We start from the raw sequence: 21,217 nt of genomic DNA on the forward strand, positions 1-21,217 counted from the left end.
TCTAAATTTGAGACCCTGTTCTGTTCTGTAATTCACTTCCTGTGTAGCCAAGTTTACATTCCGTGTATTAGTGATATCTTATGATGTTTCTTTTTCTGTGTGACTTATTTCAGTTAGAATCATCGTACCTGAATCCACTCATTGTGCTGCTAAGGGCCTGATGACATAGATTTCTTTGCTGAGTGATATTGCTTTATACGTAAATACCACAACTTCTTTATCCATTTTTCACTTTCTGCGATGTTGAACTTGTACTGTAAACGAGGTTCTTGTAAACAGAGCCATTCCAAACTTTGGGGTGGCTGTGTCTTTTTGATTTTAATTTCCCTAAGCTATAGGACCATAAGTGGAAGTGCCCTAGGCTCTGTTGCTTTGTTTTTTAGATGTTTCAGGAAACACCATACACTTCTCCCGAGTGTCTGTTGGCAATTTACATCCCGCCCATCAGCATAAAAAGTCTCCCAGTTCTCCATGGCCTGTCCTGCCTTTCTGGATTTTACACTTTTTTCAGATCGCCCTTTTGACGGGGGGAAGTGAGACTTCATTGTAGTGCAGATTTCCTTTGCAAGCTTGCTTGGTTGGCCAAAAAGGGCGTATGCGTTTTTTCCTGAATATATTCAGGAAAAAACGCATACGCCCTTTTTGGCCAAGTGCATCATTGTGGACGTTCTGCCTCTTTTCCTATGCTTTCAATGCAATTCCAGTCTACCTCCTGAAATCGGTTTCCTGCAATTCTGCCCCGCTTTCAAGTCCTCTTGGCAGCCTTACTTCAGTCTATTTTTGGACGATAGCTGTCATTTATAACTCTGCAGGTTTGTGAATTACAGTGCCCCTGAGCCCCTTTCTTCAACTCGCTTTCTTGTGAGCTGGCCGCAACACCGCAGGTTGGCTTCAGGCCCTAATCTGGTTCCGGCACGGCACGCTGAGCCTTTGGTTATTTCCTCTTCCTGGTGGGAAATGAGAGTTAAATTTGCCCGTCCAGACACCTCCAGCTAGTCTGTCATTGGTTTTCGCTATTCCTGTTCATCTTCCGCAGAAATTGCAAACTGGGCGAAACAGGAGGTTAAAGGGACTGACTCTCCAAGTGGGGAGAGTGTTAGTAAAGCGTCTGGAATGTTGCACCCGAGTACCAGGGTAGGAAAACTGAGACATATTTGAACATGTCTCCCGTTCACATGGTTGATCATACTCTAGGTTCCACATGCATGTTTTAGCTGAAGGAAGAATACCTTAAACCTGGGTATTTGAAACCCGTTAAATGGGTACCATGCAATATGACTTCAAAGGGTCTTCATTTGCTCACCGAACCTCTCCAATCCTATCACTGCTGCGCTTATGCCCCTGTACACATGGTGGATTCCCTTTCGGAGACATAGGAATCCATAGCTTTTAAGATACTTACTAGTCAGGTACATTCTTAGGCGTTTATTATGCGGTGTTGAGTCCATTTCATTGAGCAAGATGTAGCACTTGTCTATTCCATATTTGGCTTAAGGAACTTTATCTGTGCTCATTTCAATCTCTGGTTTTATGCAGCACCCCAACTCACCTTTACCCTTAAGCAAGCATAAGTTGGTTTTCTAAATTTGAGACCCTGTTCTGTTCTGTAATTCATTTCCTGTGTAGCCAAGTTTATTCCGTATATTACTGATATCTTATGATGTTTCTTTTTCTGTGTGACTTATTTCAGTTAGAATCATCATACCTGAATCCACTCATTGTGCTGCTAAGGGCCTGATGACATAGATTTCATTGCTGAGTGATACTGCATTGTTCGTAAGTACCGCAAGTTCTTTATCCATTTTTCACTTTCTGTGATATTGAACTTGTACGGTAAACGAGGTTCTTGTTAACAGAGGCGTCCCAAACTTTCGGGTGGCTGTGTCTTTTTGATTTTAATTTCCCTAAGCTATAGGACCATAAGTGGAAGTGCCCTAGGCTCGGTTGCTTTGTTTTTTAGATGTTTCAGGAAACACCATACACTTCTCCCAAGTGTCTGTTGGCAATTTACATCCCGCCCATCAGCATAACAAGGCTCCCAGTTCTCCATGGCCTGTCCTGCCTTTCTGGATTTTACACTTTTTTCAGATGACCCTTTTGACCGGGGGGAAGTGAGACTTCATTGTAGTGCAGATTTCCTTTGCAAGCTTGCTTGGTTGGCCAAAAAGGGCTTATGCGTTTTTTCCTGAATATATTCAGGAAAAAACGCATACGCCCTTTTTGGCCAAGTGCATCATTGTGGACATTCTGCCTCTTTTCCTATGCTTTCAATGCAATTCCAGTCTACCTCTTGAAATCGGTTTCCTGCAATTCTGCCCCACTTTCAAGTCCTCTTGGCAGCCTTACTTCAGTATATTTTTGGACGATAGCTGTCATTTATAACTCTGCAGGTTTGTGAATTACAGTGACCTTGAGCTCCTTTCTTCAACTCGCTTTCTTGTGAGCTGGCCGCAACACCACAGGATGGCTTCAGGCCCTAATCTGGTTCCGGCGTGGCACGGTGAGCCTTTAGTTACTTCCTCTTCCTGGTGGGAAATGAGAGTTAAATTTGCCCGTCCAGACACCTCCAGCTAGTCTCTCATTGGTTCTCGCTATTCCTGTTCATCTTCCGCAGAAATTGCAAACTGGGCCAAAGAGGAGGTTAAAGGGACTGACTCTCCAAGTGGTGAGAGTGTTAGTAAAGCGTCTGGAATGTTGCACCCGAGTACCAGGGGAGGAAAACTGAGACATATTTGAACACGTCTCCCGATCACATGGTTGATCATACTCTAGGTTCCACATGCATGTTTTAGCTGAAGGAAGAATACCTTAAACCTGGGTAGTTGAAACCCGTGGAATGGGTACCATGCAATATGACTTCAAAGGGTCTTCATTTGCTCACCGAACCTCTCCAATCCTATCACTGCTGTGTTTATGTCCCTGTACACATGCTTGATTCCCTTTCGGAGACATAGCAATCCATAGGTTTTAAGATACTTACTAGTCAGGTACATTCTTAGGCGTTTAATATGGGGTGTTGAGTCCATTTCGTTGAGCAAGGAGTAGCTCTTGTCTATTCCATATTTGGCTTAAGGAACTTTATCTGTGCTCATTTCAATCTCTGGTTTTATGCAGCACCCCAACTCACCTTTTCCCTTAATCAAGCATAAGTTGGTTTTCTAAATTTGAGACCTTGTTATGTTTTGTAATTCAGTTCCTGTGTAGCCAAGTTTACATTCCGTGTATTAGTGATATCTTATGATGTTTCTTTTTCTGTGTTACTTATTTCAGTTAGAATCATCGTACCTGAATCCACTCATTGTGCTCCTAAGGGCCTGATGACATAGATTTCATTGCTGAGTGATATTGCTTTGTAAGTAAATACCACAACTTCTTTATCCATTTTTCACTTTCTGCGATGTTGAACTTGTACTGTAAACGAGTTTCTTGTAAACAGAGCCGTCCCAAACTTTGGGATGGCTGTGTCTTTTTGAATTTAATTTGCCTAAGCTATAGGACCCTAAGTGGAAGTGCCCTAAGCTCTGTTGCTTTGTTTTTTAGATGTTTCATGAAACACCATACACTTCTCCCGAGTGTCTGTTGGCAATTTACATCCCGCCCATCAGCATAACAAGGCTCCCAGTTCTCCATGGCCTGTCCAGCCTTTCTGGATTTTACACTTTTTTCAGATGGCCCTTTTGACCGGGGGGAAGTGAGACTTCATTGTAGTGCAGATTTCCTTTGCAAGCTTGCTTGGTTGGCCAAAAAGGGCTTATGCGTTTTTTCCTGAATATATTCAGGAAAAAACGCATATGCCCTTTTTGGCCAATTGCATCATTGTGGACGTTCTGCCTCTTTTCCTATGCTTTCAATGCAATTCCAGTCTACCTCCTGAAATTGGTTTCCTGCAATTCTGCCCCGCTTTCAAGTCCTCTTGGCAGCCTTACTTCAGTCTATTTTTGGACGATAGCTGTCATTTATAACTCTGCAGGTTTGTGAATTACAGTGCCCCTGAGCTCCTTTCTTCAACTCGCTTTCTTGTGACCTGGCCGCAACACCGCAGGATGGCTTCAGGCCCTAATCTGGTTCTGGCACGGCACGCTGAGCCTTTGGTTAATTCCTCTTCCTGGTGGGAAATGAGAGTTAAATTTGCCCGTCCAGACACCTCCAGCTAGCCTCTCATTGGTTCTCGCTATTCCTGTTCATCTTCCGCAGAAATTGCAAACTGGGCCAAACAGGAGGTTAAAGGGACTGACTCTCCAAGTCGGGAGAGTGTTAGTAAAGCGTCTGGAATGTTGCACCCGAGTACCAGGGTACGAAAACTGAGACATGTTTGAACATGTCTCCCGATCACATGGTTGATCATACTCTAGGTTCCACATGCATGTTTTAGCTGAAGGAAGAATACCTTAAACCTGGGTAGTAGAAAACCGTGGAATGGGTACCATGCAATATGACTTCAAAGGGTCTTCATTTGCTCACCGAACCTCTCCAATCCTATCACTGCTGCGTTTATGCCCCTGTACACATGCTTGATTCTCTTTCGGAGACATAGCAATCCATAGGTTTTAAGATACTTACTAGTCAGGTACATTCTTAGGCGTTTAATATGGGGTGTTGAGTCCATTTTGTTGAGCAAGGAGTAGCTCTTGTCTATTCCATATTTGGCTTAAGGAACTTTATCTGTGCTCATTTCGATCTCTGGTTTTATGCAGCACCCCAACTCACCTTTACCCTTAATTAAGCATAAGTTGGTTTTCTAAATTTGAGACCCTGTTCTGTTCTGTAATTCATTTCCTGTGTAGCCAAGTTTATTGCGTGTATTACCGATATCTTATGATGTTTCTTTTTCTGTGTGACTTTTTTCAGTTAGAATCATCATACCTGAATCCACTCATTGTGCTGCTAAGGGCCTGATGACATAGATTTCATTGCTGAGTGATATTGCTTTGTAAGTAAATACCACAACTTCTTTATCCATTTTTCACTTTCTGCGATGTTGAACTTGTACTGTAAACGAGGTTCTTGTAAACAGAGGCGTCCCAAACTTTGGGGTGGCTGTGTCTTTTTGATTTTAATTTCCCTAAGCTATAGGACCATAAGTGGAAGTGCCCTAGGCTCTGTTGCTTTGTTTTTTAGATGTTTCAGGAAACACCATACACTTCTGCGGAGTGTCTGTTGGCAATTTACATCCCGCCCATCAGCATAACAAGGCTCCCAGTTCTCCATGGCCTGTCCTGCCTTTCTGGATTTTACACTTTTTTCACATGGCCCTTTTGACCGGGGGGAAGTGAGACTTCATTGTAGTGCAGATTTCCTTTGCAAGCTTGCTTGGTTGGCCAAAAAGGGCGTATGTGTTTTTTCCTGAATATATTTAGGAAAAAACGCATACGCCCTTTTTGGCCAAGTGCATCATTGTGGACGTTCTGCCTCTTTTCCTATGCTTTCAATGCAATTCCAGTCTACCTCCTGAAATCGGTTTCCTGCAATTCTGCCCCGCTTTCAAGTCCTCTTGGCAGCCTTACTTCAGTATATTTTTGGATGATAGCTGGCATTTATAACTCTGCAGGTTTGTGAATAACAGTGCCCCTGAGCTCCTTTCTTCAACTCGCTTTCTTTTGAGCTGGCCGCAACACCGCAGGATGGCTTCAGGCCCTAATCTGGTTCCAGCACGGCACGCTGAGCCTTTGGTTAATTCCTCTTCCTGGTGGGAAATGAGAGTTAAATTTGCCCGTCCAGACACCTCCAGCTAGTCTCTCATTGGTTCTCGCTATTCCTGTTCATCTTCCGCAGAAATTGGAAACTGGGCCAAACAGGAGGTTAAAGGGACTGACTCTCCAAGTCGGGAGAGTGTTAGTAAAGCGTCTGGAATGTTGCACCCGAGTACCAGGGTACGAAATCTGAGACATATTTGAACACGTCTCCCGATCACATGGTTGATCATACTCTAGGTTCCACATGCATGTTTTAGCTGAAGGAAGAATACCTTAAACCTGGGTAGGTGAAACCCGTGGAATGGGTACCATGCAATATGACTTCAAAGGGTCTTCATTTGCTCACCGAACCTCTCCAATCCTATCACTGCTGCGTTTATGCCCCTGTACACACGCTTGATTCTCTTTTGGAGACATAGCAATCCATAGGTTTTAAGATACTTACTAGTCAGGTACATTCTTAGGCGTTTAATATGCGGTGTTGAGTCCATTTCGTTGAGCAAGGAGTAGCTCTTGTCTATTCCATATTTGGCTTAAGGAACTTTATCTGTGCTCATTTCAATCTCTGGTTTTATGCAGCTCCCCAACTCACCTTTCCCCTTAAGCAAGCATAAGTTGGTTTTCTAAATTTGAGACCCTGTTCTGTTCTGTAATTCAGTTCCTGTGTAGCCAAGTTTACATTCCGTGTATTACTGATATCTTATGATGTTTCTTTTTCTGTGTGACTTATTTCAGTTAGAATCATCGTACCTGAATCCACTCATTGTGCTGCTAAGGGCCTGATGACATAGATTTCATTGCTGAGTGATACTGCATTGTACGTAAGTACCACAAGTTCTTTATCCATTTTTCACTTTCTGCGATGTTGAACTTGTACTGTAAACGAGGTTCTTGTAAACAGAGGCGTCCCAAATTTTGGGGTGGCTGTGTCTTTTTGATTTAAACTTCCCTAAGCTATGGGACCATAATTGGAAGTGCCCTAGGCTCTGTTGCTTTGTTTTTTAGATGTTTCAGGAAACACCATACACTTCTCCCAAGTGTCTGTTGGCAATTTACATCCCGCCCATCAGCATAACAAGGCTCCCAGTTCTCCATGGCCTGTCCTGCCTTTCTGGATTTTACACTTTTTTCAGATGGCCCTTTTGACCGGGTGGAAGTGAGACTTCATTGTAGTGCAGGTTTCCTTTGCAAGCTTGCTTGGTTGGCCAAAAAGGGCGTATGCGTTTTTTCCTGAATATATTCAGGAAAAAACGCATACGCCCTTTTTGGCCAAGTGCATCATTGTGGACGTTCTGCCTCTTTTCCTATGCTTTCAATGCAATTCCAGTCTACCTCCTGAAATCGGTTTCCTGCAATTCTGCCCCGCTTTCAAGTCCTCTTGACAGCCTTACTTCAGTCTATTTTTGGACGATAGCTGTCATTTATAACTCTGCAGGTTTGTGAATTACAGTGCCCCTGAGCTCCTTTCTTCAACTCGCTTTCTTGTGAGCTGGCCGCAACACCGCAGGGTGGCTTCAGGCCCTAATCTGGTTCCGGCATGGCATGCTGAGTCTTTGGTTATTTCCTCTTCCTGGTGGGAAATGAGAGTTAAATTTGCCCGTCCAGACACCTCCAGCTAGTCTCTCATTGGTTCTCGCTATTCCTGTTCATCTTCCGCAGAAATTGAAAACTGGGCCAAACAGGAGGTTAAAGGGACTGAGTCTCCAAGTCGGGAGAGTGTTAGTAAAGTGTCTGGAATGTTGCACCCGAGTACCAGGCTACGAAAACTGAGACATATTTGAACATATCTCCCGATCACATGGTTGATCATACTCTAGGTTCCACATGCATGTTTTAGCTGAAGGAAGAATACCTTAAACCTGAGTAGTTGAAACCCTTGGAATGGGTACCATGCAATATGACTTCAAAGGGTCTTCATTTGCTCACCGAACCTCTCCAATCGTATCACTGCTGCATTTATGCCCCTGTACACACGCTTGATTCTCTTTTGGAGACATAGCAATCCATAGGTTTTAAGACACTTACTAGTCAGGTACATTCTTAGGCGTTTAATATGGGGTGTTGAGTCCATTTCGTTGAGCAAGGAGTAGCTCTTGTCTATTCCATATTTGGCTTAAGGAACTTTATCTGTGCTCATTTCAATCTCTGGTTTTATGCAGCACCCCAACTCACCTTTCCCCTTAAGCAAGCATAAGTTGGTTTTCTAAATTTGATACCCTGTTCTGTTTTGGAATTCAGTTCCTGTGTAGCCAAGTTTACATTCCGTGTATTAGTGATATCTTATGATGTTTCTTTTTCTGTGTGACTTATTTCAGTTAGAATCATCGTACCTGAATCCACTCATTATGCTGCTACGAGCCTGATGACATAGATTTCATGCTGAGTGATACTGCATTGTACGTAAGTACCACAAGTTCTTTATCCGTTTTTCACTTTCTGTGATATTGAACTTGTACGGTAAACGATGTTCTTGTAAACAGAGCTGTCCCAAACTTTGGGGTGGCTGTGTCTTTTTGATTTTAATTTCCCTAAGCTATAGGACCATAAGTGGAAGTGCCCTAGGCTCTGTTGCTTTGTTTTTTAGATGTTTCAGGAAACACCATACACTTCTCCCGAGTGTCTGTTGGCAATTTACATCCCGCCCATCAGCATAACAAGGCTCCCAGTTCTCCATGGCCTGTCGTGCCTTTCTGGATTTTACACTTTTTTCAGATGGCCCTTTTGACCGGGTGGAAGTGAGACTTCATTGTAGTGCAGCTTTCCTTTGCAAGCTTGCTTGGTTGGCCAAAAAGGGCGTATGCGTTTTTTCCTGAATATATTCAGGAAAAAACGCATACGCCCTTTTTGGCCAAGTGCATCATTGTGGACGTTCTGCCTCTTTTCCTATGCTTTCAATGCAATTCCAGTCTACCTCCTGAAATCGGTTTCCTGCAATTCTGCCCCGCTTTCAAGTCCTCTTGACAGCCTTACTTCAGTATATTTTTGGACGATAGCTGTCATTTATAACTCTGCAGGTTTGTGAATTACAGTGCCCCTGAGCTCCTTTCTTCAACTCGCTTTCTTTTGAGCTGGCCGCAACACCGCAGGATGGCTTCAGGCCCTAATCTGGTTCCGGCATGGCATGCTGAGTCTTTGGTTATTTCCTCTTCCTGGTGGGAAATGAGAGTTAAATTTGCCCGTCCAGACACCTCCAGCTAGTCTCTCATTGGTTCTCCCTATTCCTGTTCATCTTCCACAGAAATTGCAAACTGGGCCATCAGGAGGTTAAAGGCGCTGACTCTCCAAGGGGGAGAGTGTTAGTAAAGCGTCTGGAATGTTGCACCCGAGTACCAGGGGAGGAAAACTGAAACATATTTGAACACGTCTCCCGTTCCCATGGTTCATCGTACTCTGGGTTCCACATGCATGTTTTAGCTGAAGGAAGAATACCTTAAACCTGGAGAGTTGAGACCCGTGGAATGGGTACCATGCAATATGACTTCAAAGGTCTTCATTTGCTCACCGAACCTCTCCAATCCTATCACTGCTGCTTTTATGTCCCTGTACACACGCTTGATTCTCTTTTGGAGACATAGCAATCCATAGGTTTTAAGATACTTACTAGTCAGGTACATTCTTAGGCGTTTAATATGGGGTGTTGAGTCCATTTCGTTGAGCAAGGAATAGCTCTTGTCTATTCCATATTTGGCTTAAGGAACTTTATCTGTGCTCATTTCAATCTCTGGTTTTATGCAGCACCCCAACTCACCTTTCCCCTTAAGCAAGCATAAGTTGGTTTTCTAAATTTGAGACCCTGTTCTGTTTTGGAATTCAGTTCCTGTGTAGCCAAGTTTACATTCCGTATATTAGTGATATCTTATGATGTTTCTTTTTCTGTGTGACTTATTTCAGTTAGAATCATCGTACCTGAATCCACTCATTATGCTGCTACGGGCCTGATGACATAGAATTCATTGCTGAGTGATACTTCATTGTACGTAAGTACCACAAGTTCTTTATCCATTTTTCACTTTCTGTGATATTGAACTTGTACGGTAAACGAGGTTCTTGTAAACAGAGGCGTCCCAAACTTTGGGGTGGCTGTGTCTTTTTGATTTTAATTTCCCTAAGCTATAGGACCATAAGTGGAAGTGCCCTAGGCTCTGTTGCTTTGTTTTTTAGATGTTTCAGGAAACACCATACACTTCTCCCGAGTGTCTGTTGGCAATTTACATCCCGCCCATCAGCATAACAAGGCTCCCAGTTCTCCATGGCCTGTCCTGCCTTTCTGGATTTTACACTTTTTTCAGATGGCCCTTTTGATCGGGGGGAAGTGAGACTTCATTGTAGTGCAGATTTCCTTTGCAAGCTTGCTTGGTTGCCCAAAAAGGGCGTATGTGTTTTTTCCTGAATATATTCAGGAAAAAACGCATACGCACTTTTTGGCCAAGTGCATCATTGTGGACGTTCTGCCTCTTTTCCTATGCTTTCAATGCAATTCCAGTCTACCTCCTGAAATCGGTTTCCTGCAATTCTGCCCCGCTTTCAAGTCCTCTTGGCAGACTTACTTCAGTATATTTTTGGACGATAGCTGTCATTTATAACTCTGAAGGTTTGTGAATTACAGTGCCCCTGAGCTCTTTTCTTCAACTCGCTTTCTTTTGAGCTGGCCGCAACACCGCAGGATGGCTTCAGGCCCTAATCTGGTTCCGGCACGGCACGCTGAGCCTTTGGTTATTTCCTCTTCCTGGTGGGAAATGAGAGTTAAATTTGCCCGTCCAGACACCTCCAGCTAGTCTCTCATTGGTTCTCCCTATTCCTGTTCATCTTCCGCAGAAATTGCAAACTGGGCCAAACAGGAGGTTAAAGGCGCTGACTCTCCAAGTGGAGAGAGTGTTAGTAAAGCGTCTGGAATGTTGCACCCGAGTACCAGGGGAGGAAAACTGAGACATATTTAAACACGGCTCCCGTTCACACGGTTGATCATACTCTGGGTTCCTCATGCATGTTTTAGCTGAAGGAAGAATACCTTAAACCTGGAGAGTTGAGACCCGTGGAATGGGTACCATGCAATATGACTTCAGAGGTCTTCATTTGCTCACCGAACCTCTCCAATCCTATCACTGCTGCGTTTATGTCCCTGTACACACGCTTGATTCTCTTTTGGAGACATAGCAATCCATAGGTTTTAAGATACTTACTAGTCAGGTACATTCTTAGGCGTTTAATATGCGGTGTTGAGTCCATTTCGTTGAGCAAGGAGTAGCTCTTGTCTATTCCATATTTGGCTTAAGGAACTTTATCTGTGCTCATTTCAATCTCTGGTTTTATGCAGCACCCCAACTCACCTTTACCCTTAAGCAAGCATAAGTTGGTTTTCTAAATTTGAGACCCTGTTCTGTTTTGGAATTCAGTTCCTGTGTAGCCAAGTTTACATTCCGTGTATTAGTGATATCTTATGATGTTTCTTTTTCTGTGTGACTTCTTTCAGTTAGAATCATCATACCTGAATCCACTCATTGTGCTGCTAAGGGCCTGATGACATAGATTTCATTGCTGAGTGATATTGCTTTGTAAGTAAATACCACAACTTCTATATCCATTTTTCACTTTCTGGGATGTTGAACTTCTACTGTAAACGAGGTTCTTGTAAACAGAGCCGTTCCAAACTTTGGGGTGGCTGTGTCTTTTGGATTTTAATTTCCCTAATCTATAGGACCATAAGTGGAAGTGCCCTAGGCTCTGTTGCTTTGTTTTTTAGATGTTTCAGGAAACACCATACACTTCTCCCGAGTGTCTGTTGGCAATTTACATCCCGCCCATCAGCATAACAAGGCTCCCAGTTCTCCATGGCCTGTCCTGCCTTTCTGGATTTTACACTTTTTTCAGATGGCCCTTTTGACCGGGGGGAAGTGAGACTTCATTGTAGTGCAGATTTCCTTTGCAAGCTTGCTTGGTTGGCCAAAAAGGGCGTATGCGTTTTTCCCTGAATATATTCAGGAAAAAACGCATATGCCCTTTTTGGCCAATTGCATCATTGTGGACGTTCTGCCTCTTTTCCTATGCTTTCAATGCAATTCCAGTCTACCTCCTGAAATTGGTTTCCTGCAATTCTGCCCCGCTTTCAAGTCCTCTTGGCAGCCTTACTTCAGTCTATTTTTGGACGATAGCTGTCATTTATAACTCTGTAGGTTTGTGAATTACAGTGCCCCTGAGCTCCTTTCTTCAACTCGCTTTCTTGTGACCTGGCCGCAACACCGCAGGATGGCTTCAGGCCCTAATCTGGTTCTGGCACGGCACGCTGAGCCTTTGGTTAATTCCTCTTCCTGGTGGGAAATGAGAGTTAAATTTGCCCGTCCAGACACCTCCAGCTAGCCTCTCATTGGTTCTCGCTATTCCTGTTCATCTTCCGCAGAAATTGCAAACTGGGCCAAACAGGAAGTTAAAGGGACTGACTCTCCAAGTCGGGAGAGTGTTAGTAAAGCGTCTGGAATGTTGCACCCGAGTACCAGGGTACGAAAAATGAGACATGTTTGAACATGTCTCCCGATCACATGGTTGATCATACTCTAGGTTCCACATGCATGTTTTAGCTGAAGGAAGAATACCTTAAACCTGGGTAGTAGAAAACCGTGGAATGGGTACCATGCAATATGACTTCAAAGGGTCTTCATTTGCTCACCGAACCTCTCCAATCCTATCACTGCTGCGTTTATGCCCCTGTACACATGCTTGATTCTCTTTCGGAGACATAGCAATCCATAGGTTTTAAGATACTTACTAGTCAGGTACATTCTTAGGCGTTTAATATGCGGTGTTGAGTCCATTTTGTTGAGCAAGGAGTAGCTCTTGTCTATTCCATATTTGGCTTAAGGAACTTTATCTGTGCTCATTTCGATCTCTGGTTTTATGCAGCACCCCAACTCACCTTTACCCTTAATTAAGCATAAGTTGGTTTTCTAAATTTGAGACCCTGTTCTGTTCTGTAATTCATTTCCTGTGTAGCCAAGTTTATTGCGTGTATTACCGATATCTTATGATGTTTCTTTTTCTGTGTGACTTTTTTCAGTTAGAATCATCATACCTGAATCCACTCATTGTGCTGCTAAGGGCCTGATGACATAGATTTCATTGCTGAGTGATATTGCTTTGTAAGTAAATACCACAACTTCTTTATCCATTTTTCACTTTCTGCGATGTTGAACTTGTACTGTAAACGAGGTTCTTGTAAACAGAGGCGTCCCAAACTTTGGGGTGGCTGTGTCTTTTTGATTTTAATTTCCCTAAGCTATAGGACCATAAGTGGAAGTGCCCTAGGCTCTGTTGCTTTGTTTTTTAGATGTTTCAGGAAACACCATACACTTCTGCGGAGTGTCTGTTGGCAATTTACATCCCGCCCATCAGCATAACAAGGCTCCCAGTTCTCCATGGCCTGTCCTGCCTTTCTGGATTTTACACTTTTTTCACATGGCCCTTTTGACCGGGGGGAAGTGAGACTTCATTGTAGTGCAGATTTCCTTTGCAAGCTTGCTTGGTTGGCCAAAAAGGGCGTATGTGTTTTTTCCTGAATATATTTAGGAAAAAACGCATACGCCCTTTTTGGCCAAGTGCATCATTGTGGACGTTCTGCCTCTTTTCCTATGCTTTCAATGCAATTCCAGTCTACCTCCTGAAATCGGTTTCCTGCAATTCTGCCCCGCTTTCAAGTCCTCTTGGCAGCCTTACTTCAGTATATTTTTGGATGATAGCTGACATTTATAACTCTGCAGGTTTGTGAATAACAGTGCCCCTGAGCTCCTTTCTTCAACTCGCTTTCTTTTGAGCTGGCCGCAACACCGCAGGATGGCTTCAGGCCCTAATCTGGTTCCAGCACGGCACGCTGAGCCTTTGGTTAATTCCTCTTCCTGGCGGGAAATGAGAGTTAAATTTGCCCGTCCAGACACCTCCAGCTAGTCTCTCATTGGTTCTCGCTATTCCTGTTCATCTTCCGCAGAAATTGGAAACTGGGCCAAACAGGAGGTTAAAGGGACTGACTCTCCAAGTCGGGAGAGTGTTAGTAAAGCGTCTGGAATGTTGCACCCGAGTACCAGGGTACGAAATCTGAGACATATTTGAACACGTCTCCCGATCACATGGTTGATCATACTCTAGGTTCCACATGCATGTTTTAGCTGAAGGAAGAATACCTTAAACCTGGGTAGGTGAAACCCGTGGAATGGGTACCATGCAATATGACTTCAAAGGGTCTTCATTTGCTCACCGAACCTCTCCAATCCTATCACTGCTGCGTTTATGCCCCTGTACACACGCTTGATTCTCTTTTGGAGACATAGCAATCCATAGGTTTTAAGATACTTACTAGTCAGGTACATTCTTAGGCGTTTAATATGCGGTGTTGAGTCCATTTCGTTGAGCAAGGAGTAGCTCTTGTCTATTCCATATTTGGCTTAAGGAACTTTATCTGTGCTCATTTCAATCTCTGGTTTTATGCAGCTCCCCAACTCACCTTTCCCCTTAAGCAAGCATAAGTTGGTTTTCTAAATTTGAGACCCTGTTCTGTTCTGTAATTCAGTTCCTGTGTAGCCAAGTTTACATTCCGTGTATTACTGATATCTTATGATGTTTCTTTTTCTGTGTGACTTATTTCAGTTAGAATCATCGTACCTGAATCCACTCATTGTGCTGCTAAGGGCCTGATGACATAGATTTCATTGCTGAGTGATACTGCATTGTACGTAAGTACCACAAGTTCTTTATCCATTTTTCACTTTCTGCGATGTTGAACTTGTACTGTAAACGAGGTTCTTGTAAACAGAGGCGTCCCAAATTTTGGGGTGGCTGTGTCTTTTTGATTTAAACTTCCCTAAGCTATGGGACCATAATTGGAAGTGCCCTAGGCTCTGTTGCTTTGTTTTTTAGATGTTTCAGGAAACACCATACACTTCTCCCAAGTGTCTGTTGGCAATTTACATCCCGCCCATCAGCATAACAAGGCTCCCAGTTCTCCATGGCCTGTCCTGCCTTTCTGGATTTTACACTTTTTTCAGATGGCCCTTTTGACCGGGTGGAAGTGAGACTTCATTGTAGTGCAGGTTTCCTTTGCAAGCTTGCTTGGTTGGCCAAAAAGGGCGTATGCGTTTTTTCCTGAATATATTCAGGAAAAAACGCATACGCCCTTTTTGGCCAAGTGCATCATTGTGGACGTTCTGCCTCTTTTCCTATGCTTTCAATGCAATTCCAGTCTACCTCCTGAAATCGGTTTCCTGCAATTCTGCCCCGCTTTCAAGTCCTCTTGACAGCCTTACTTCAGTCTATTTTTGGACGATAGCTGTCATTTATAACTCTGCAGGTTTGTGAATTACAGTGCCCCTGAGCTCCTTTCTTCAACTCGCTTTCTTTTGAGCTGGCCGCAACACCGCAGGGTGGCTTCAGGCCCTAATCTGGTTCCGGCATGGCATGCTGAGTCTTTGGTTATTTCCTCTTCCTGGTGGGAAATGAGAGTTAAATTTGCCCGTCCAGACACCTCCAGCTAGTCTCTCATTGGTTCTCGCTATTCCTGTTCATCTTCCGCAGAAATTGAAAACTGGGCCAAACAGGAGGTTAAAGGGACTGAGTCTCCAAGTCGGGAGAGTGTTAGTAAAGTGTCTGGAATGTTGCACCCGAGTACCAGGGTACGAAAACTGAGACATATTTGAACATATCTCCCGATCACATGGTTGATCATACTCTAGGTTCCACATGCATGTTTTAGCTGAAGGAAGAATACCTTAAACCTGAGTAGTTGAAACCCTTGGAATGGGTACCATGCAATATGACTTCAAAGGGTCTTCATTTGCTCACCGAACCTCTCCAATCCTATCACTGCTGCATTTATGCCCCTGTACACACGCTTGATTCTCTTTTGGAGACATAGCAATCCATAGGTTTTAAGACACTTACTAGTCAGGTACATTCTTAGGCGTTTAATATGGGGTGTTGAGTCCATTTCGTTGAGCAAGGAGTAGCTCTTGTCTATTCCATATTTGGCTTAAGGAACTTTATCTGTGCTCATTTCAATCTCTGGTTTTATGCAGCACCCCAACTCACCTTTCCCCTTAAGCAAGCATAAGTTGGTTTTCTAAATTTGATACCCTGTTCTGTTTTGGAATTCAGTTCCTGTGTAGCCAAGTTTACATTCCGTGTATTAGTGATATCTTATGATGTTTCTTTTTCTGTGTGACTTATTTCAGTTAGAATCATCGTACCTGAATCCACTCATTATGCTGCTACGAGCCTGATGACATAGATTTCATGCTGAGTGATACTGCATTGTACGTAAGTACCACAAGTTCTTTATCCGTTTTTCACTTTCTGTGATATTGAACTTGTACGGTAAACGATGTTCTTGTAAACAGAGCTGTCCCAAACTTTGGGGTGGCTGTGTCTTTTTGATTTTAATTTCCCTAAGCTATAGGACCATAAGTGGAAGTGCCCTAGGCTCTGTTGCTTTGTTTTTTAGATGTTTCAGGAAACACCATACACTTCTCCCGAGTGTCTGTTGGCAATTTACATCCCGCCCATCAGCATAACAAGGCTCCCAGTTCTCCATGGCCTGTCGTGCCTTTCTGGATTTTACACTTTTTTCAGATGGCCCTTTTGACCGGGTGGAAGTGAGACTTCATTGTAGTGCAGCTTTCCTTTGCAAGCTTGCTTGGTTGGCCAAAAAGGGCGTATGCGTTTTTTCCTGAATATATTCAGGAAAAAACGCATACGCCCTTTTTGGCCAAGTGCATCATTGTGGACGTTCTGCCTCTTTTCCTATGCTTTCAATGCAATTCCAGTCTACCTCCTGAAATCGGTTTCCTGCAATTCTGCCCCGCTTTCAAGTCCTCTTGACAGCCTTACTTCAGTATATTTTTGGACGATAGCTGTCATTTATAACTCTGCAGGTTTGTGAATTACAGTGCCCCTGAGCTCCTTTCTTCAACTCGCTTTCTTTTGAGCTGGCCGCAACACCGCAGGATGGCTTCAGGCCCTAATCTGGTTCCGGCATGGCATGCTGAGTCTTTGGTTATTTCCTCTTCCTGGTGGGAAATGAGAGTTAAATTTGCCCGTCCAGACACCTCCAGCTAGTCTCTCATTGGTTCTCCCTATTCCTGTTCATCTTCCACAGAAATTGCAAACTGGGCCATCAGGAGGTTAAAGGCGCTGACTCTCCAAGGGGGAGAGTGTTAGTAAAGCGTCTGGAATGTTGCACCCGAGTACCAGGGGAGGAAAACTGAAACATATTTGAACACGTCTCCCGTTCCCATGGTTCATCGTACTCTGGGTTCCACATGCATGTTTTAGCTGAAGGAAGAATACCTTAAACCTGGAGAGTTGAGACCCGTGGAATGGGTACCATGCAATATGACTTCAAAGGTCTTCATTTGCTCACCGAACCTCTCCAATCCTATCACTGCTGCTTTTATGTCCCTGTACACACGCTTGATTCTCTTTTGGAGACATAGCAATCCATAGGTTTTAAGATACTTACTAGTCAGGTACATTCTTAGGCGTTTAATATGGGGTGTTGAGTCCATTTCGTTGAGCAAGGAATAGCTCTTGTCTATTCCATATTTGGCTTAAGGAACTTTATCTGTGCTCATTTCAATCTCTGGTTTTATGCAGCACCCCAACTCACCTTTCCCCTTAAGCAAGCATAAGTTGGTTTTCTAAATTTGAGACCCTGTTCTGTTTTGGAATTCAGTTCCTGTGTAGCCAAGTTTACATTCCGTATATTAGTGATATCTTATGATGTTTCTTTTTCTGTGTGACTTATTTCAGTTAGAATCATCGTACCTGAATCCACTCATTATGCTGCTACGGGCCTGATGACATAGAATTCATTGCTGAGTGATACTTCATTGTACGTAAGTACCACAAGTTCTTTATCCATTTTTCACTTTCTGTGATATTGAACTTGTACGGTAAACGAGGTTCTTGTAAACAGAGGCGTCCCAAACTTTGGGGTGGCTGTGTCTTTTTGATTTTAATTTCCCTAAGCTATAGGACCATAAGTGGAAGTGCCCTAGGCTCTGTTGCTTTGTTTTTTAGATGTTTCAGGAAACACCATACACTTCTCCCGAGTGTCTGTTGGCAATTTACATCCCGCCCATCAGCATAACAAGGCTCCCAGTTCTCCATGGCCTGTCCTGCCTTTCTGGATTTTACACTTTTTTCAGATGGCCCTTTTGATCGGGGGGAAGTGAGACTTCATTGTAGTGCAGATTTCCTTTGCAAGCTTGCTTGGTTGCCCAAAAAGGGCGTATGTGTTTTTTCCTGAATATATTCAGGAAAAAACGCATACGCACTTTTTGGCCAAGTGCATCATTGTGGACGTTCTGCCTCTTTTCCTATGCTTTCAATGCAATTCCAGTCTACCTCCTGAAATCGGTTTCCTGCAATTCTGCCCCGCTTTCAAGTCCTCTTGGCAGACTTACTTCAGTATATTTTTGGACGATAGCTGTCATTTATAACTCTGAAGGTTTGTGAATTACAGTGCCCCTGAGCTCTTTTCTTCAACTCGCTTTCTTTTGAGCTGGCCGCAACACCGCAGGATGGCTTCAGGCCCTAATCTGGTTCCGGCACGGCACGCTGAGCCTTTGGTTATTTCCTCTTCCTGGTGGGAAATGAGAGTTAAATTTGCCCGTCCAGACACCTCCAGCTAGTCTCTCATTGGTTCTCCCTATTCCTGTTCATCTTCCGCAGAAATTGCAAACTGGGCCAAACAGGAGGTTAAAGGCGCTGACTCTCCAAGTGGAGAGAGTGTTAGTAAAGTGTCTGGAATGTTGCACCCGAGTACCAGGGGAGGAAAACTGAGACATATTTAAACACGGCTCCCGTTCACACGGTTGATCATACTCTGGGTTCCTCATGCATGTTTTACCTGAAGGAAGAATACCTTAAACCTGGAGAGTTGAGACCCGTGGAATGGGTACCATGCAATATGACTTCAGAGGTCTTCATTTGCTCACCGAACCTCTCCAATCCTATCACTGCTGCGTTTATGTCCCTGTACACACGCTTGATTCTCTTTTGGAGACATAGCAATCCATAGGTTTTAAGATACTTACTAGTCAGGTACATTCTTAGGCGTTTAATATGCGGTGTTGAGTCCATTTCGTTGAGCAAGGAGTAGCTCTTGTCTATTCCATATTTGGCTTAAGGAACTTTATCTGTGCTCATTTCAATCTCTGGTTTTATGCAGCACCCCAACTCACCTTTACCCTTAAGCAAGCATAAGTTGGTTTTCTAAATTTGAGACCCTGTTCTGTTTTGGAATTCAGTTTCTGTGTAGCCAAGTTTACATTCCGTGTATTAGTGATATCTTATGATGTTTCTTTTTCTGTGTGACTTCTTTCAGTTAGAATCATCATACCTGAATCCACTCATTGTGCTGCTAAGGGCCTGATGACATAGATTTCATTGCTGAGTGATATTGCTTTGTAAGTAAATACCACAACTTCTATATCCATTTTTCACTTTCTGGGATGTTGAACTTCTACTGTAAACGAGGTTCTTGTAAACAGAGCCGTTCCAAACTTTGGGGTGGCTGTGTCTTTTGGATTTTAATTTCCCTAATCTATAGGACCATAAGTGGAAGTGCCCTAGGCTCTGTTGCTTTGTTTTTTAGATGTTTCAGGAAACACCATACACTTCTCCCGAGTGTCTGTTGGCAATTTACATCCCGCCCATCAGCATAACAAGGCTCCCAGTTCTCCATGGCCTGTCCTGCCTTTCTGGATTTTACACTTTTTTCAGATGGCCCTTTTGACCGGGGGGAAGTGAGACTTCATTGTAGTGCAGATTTCCTTTGCAAGCTTGCTTGGTTGGCCAAAAAGGGCGTATGCGTTTTTTCCTGAATATATTCAGGAAAAAACGCATACGCCCTTTTTGGCCAAGTGCATCATTGTGGACGTTCTGCCTCTTTTCCTATGCTTTCAATGCAATTCCTGTCTACCTCCTGAAATCGGTTTCCTGCAATTCTGCCCTGCATTCAAGTCCTCTTGGCAGCCTTACTTCAGTATATTTTTGGACGATAGCTGTCATTTATAACTCTGCAGGTTTCTGCATTACAGTGTCTCCGAGCTCCTTTCTTCAACTGGCTTTCTTGTGAGCTGGCCGCAACACCGCAGGATGGCTTCAGGCCCTAATCTGGTTCCGGCACGGCACACTGAGCCTTTGGTTAATTCCTCTTCCTGGTGGGAAATGAGAGTTAAATTTGCCCGTCCAGACACCTCCAGCTAGTCTCTCATTGGTTCTCCCTATTCCTGTTCATCTTCCACAGAAATTGCAAACTGGGCCAAACAGGAGGTTAAAGGCGCTGACTCTCCAAGTGGGGAGAGTGTTAGTAAAGTGTCTGGAATGTTGCACCCGAGTACCAGGGGAGGAAAACTGAGACATATTTGAACACATCTCCCGTTCCCATGGTTCATCGTACTCTGGGTTCCACATGCATGTTTTAGCTGAAGGAAGAATACCTTAAACCTGGAGAGTTGAGACCCGTGGAATGGGTACCATGCAATATGACTTCAAAGGTCTTCATTTGCTCACCGATCCTCTCCAATCCTATCACTGCTGCATTTTTGTCCCTGTACACACGCTTGATTCTCTTTTGGAGACATAGCAATCCATAGGTTTTAAGATACTTACAAGTCAGGTACATTCTTAGGCGTTTAATATGGGGTGTTGAGTCTATTTCGTTGAGCAAGGAGTACCTCTTGTCTATACCATAATGGCTTAAGGAACTTTATCTGTGCTCATTTCAATCTCTGGTTTTATGCAGCACCCCAACTCACCTTTCCCCTTAAGCAAGCATAAGTTGGTTTTCTAAATTTGAGACCCTGTTCTGTTTTGGAATTCAGTTCCTGTGTAGCCAAGTTTACATTCCGTGTATTAGTGATATCTTATGATGTTTCTTTTTCTGTGTGATTTATTTCAGTTAGAATCATCCTACCTGAATCCACTCATTATGCTGCTACGGGCCTGATGACATAGATTTCATTGCTGAGTGATACTGCATTGTACGTAAGTACCACAAGTTCTTTATCCATTTTTCACTTTCTGCGATGTTGAACTTGTACTGTAAACGAGGTTCTTGTAAACAGAGGCGTCCCAAACTTTGGGGTGGCTGTGTCTTTTTGATTTTAATTTCCCTAAGCTATAGGACCATAAGTGGAAGTGCCCTAGGCTCTGTAGCTTTGTTTTTTAGATGTTTCAGGAAACACCATACACTTCTCCCGAGTGTCTGTTGGCAATTTACATCCCGCCCATCAGCATAACAAGGCTCCCAGTTCTCCATGGCCTGTCCTGCCTTTCTGGATTTTACACTTTTTTCAGATGGCCCTTTTGACCGGGGGGGAAGTGAGACTTCATTGTAGTTCAGATTTCCTTTGCAAGCTTGCTTGGTTGGCCAAAAAGGGCGTATGCGTTTTTTCCTGAATATATTCAGGAAAAAACGCATACGCCCTTTTTGGCCAAGTGCATCATTGTGGACGTTCTGTCTCTTTTCCTATGCTTTCAAT

General features: G+C 43.6%; 1 long non-coding RNA gene across 2 annotated transcripts in view; it reads left to right on the forward strand.

The window, feature by feature from the left end:
• The window catches only part of LOC307181269, a 1,277,915-nt gene extending 1,257,266 nt beyond the window's left edge, over window positions 1–20,649 (forward strand). The window contains exon 8 of one of the 2 annotated variants that reach the window (XR_013826281.1): window positions 20,635–20,649. This is a non-coding gene — a long non-coding RNA (uncharacterized lncRNA). Of the gene's footprint in view, window positions 1–8,008; window positions 8,068–20,634 lie in introns of those variants that run through there. The other variant, XR_013826282.1, reaches the window with a different exon arrangement.
• Window positions 20,650–21,217: the final 568 nt, after the last annotated feature.

This window comes from Stenella coeruleoalba, assembly GCF_951394435.1.
Source record: "Stenella coeruleoalba genome assembly, contig: scaffold_62, whole genome shotgun sequence".
NCBI lineage: Eukaryota > Metazoa > Chordata > Mammalia > Artiodactyla > Delphinidae > Stenella > Stenella coeruleoalba.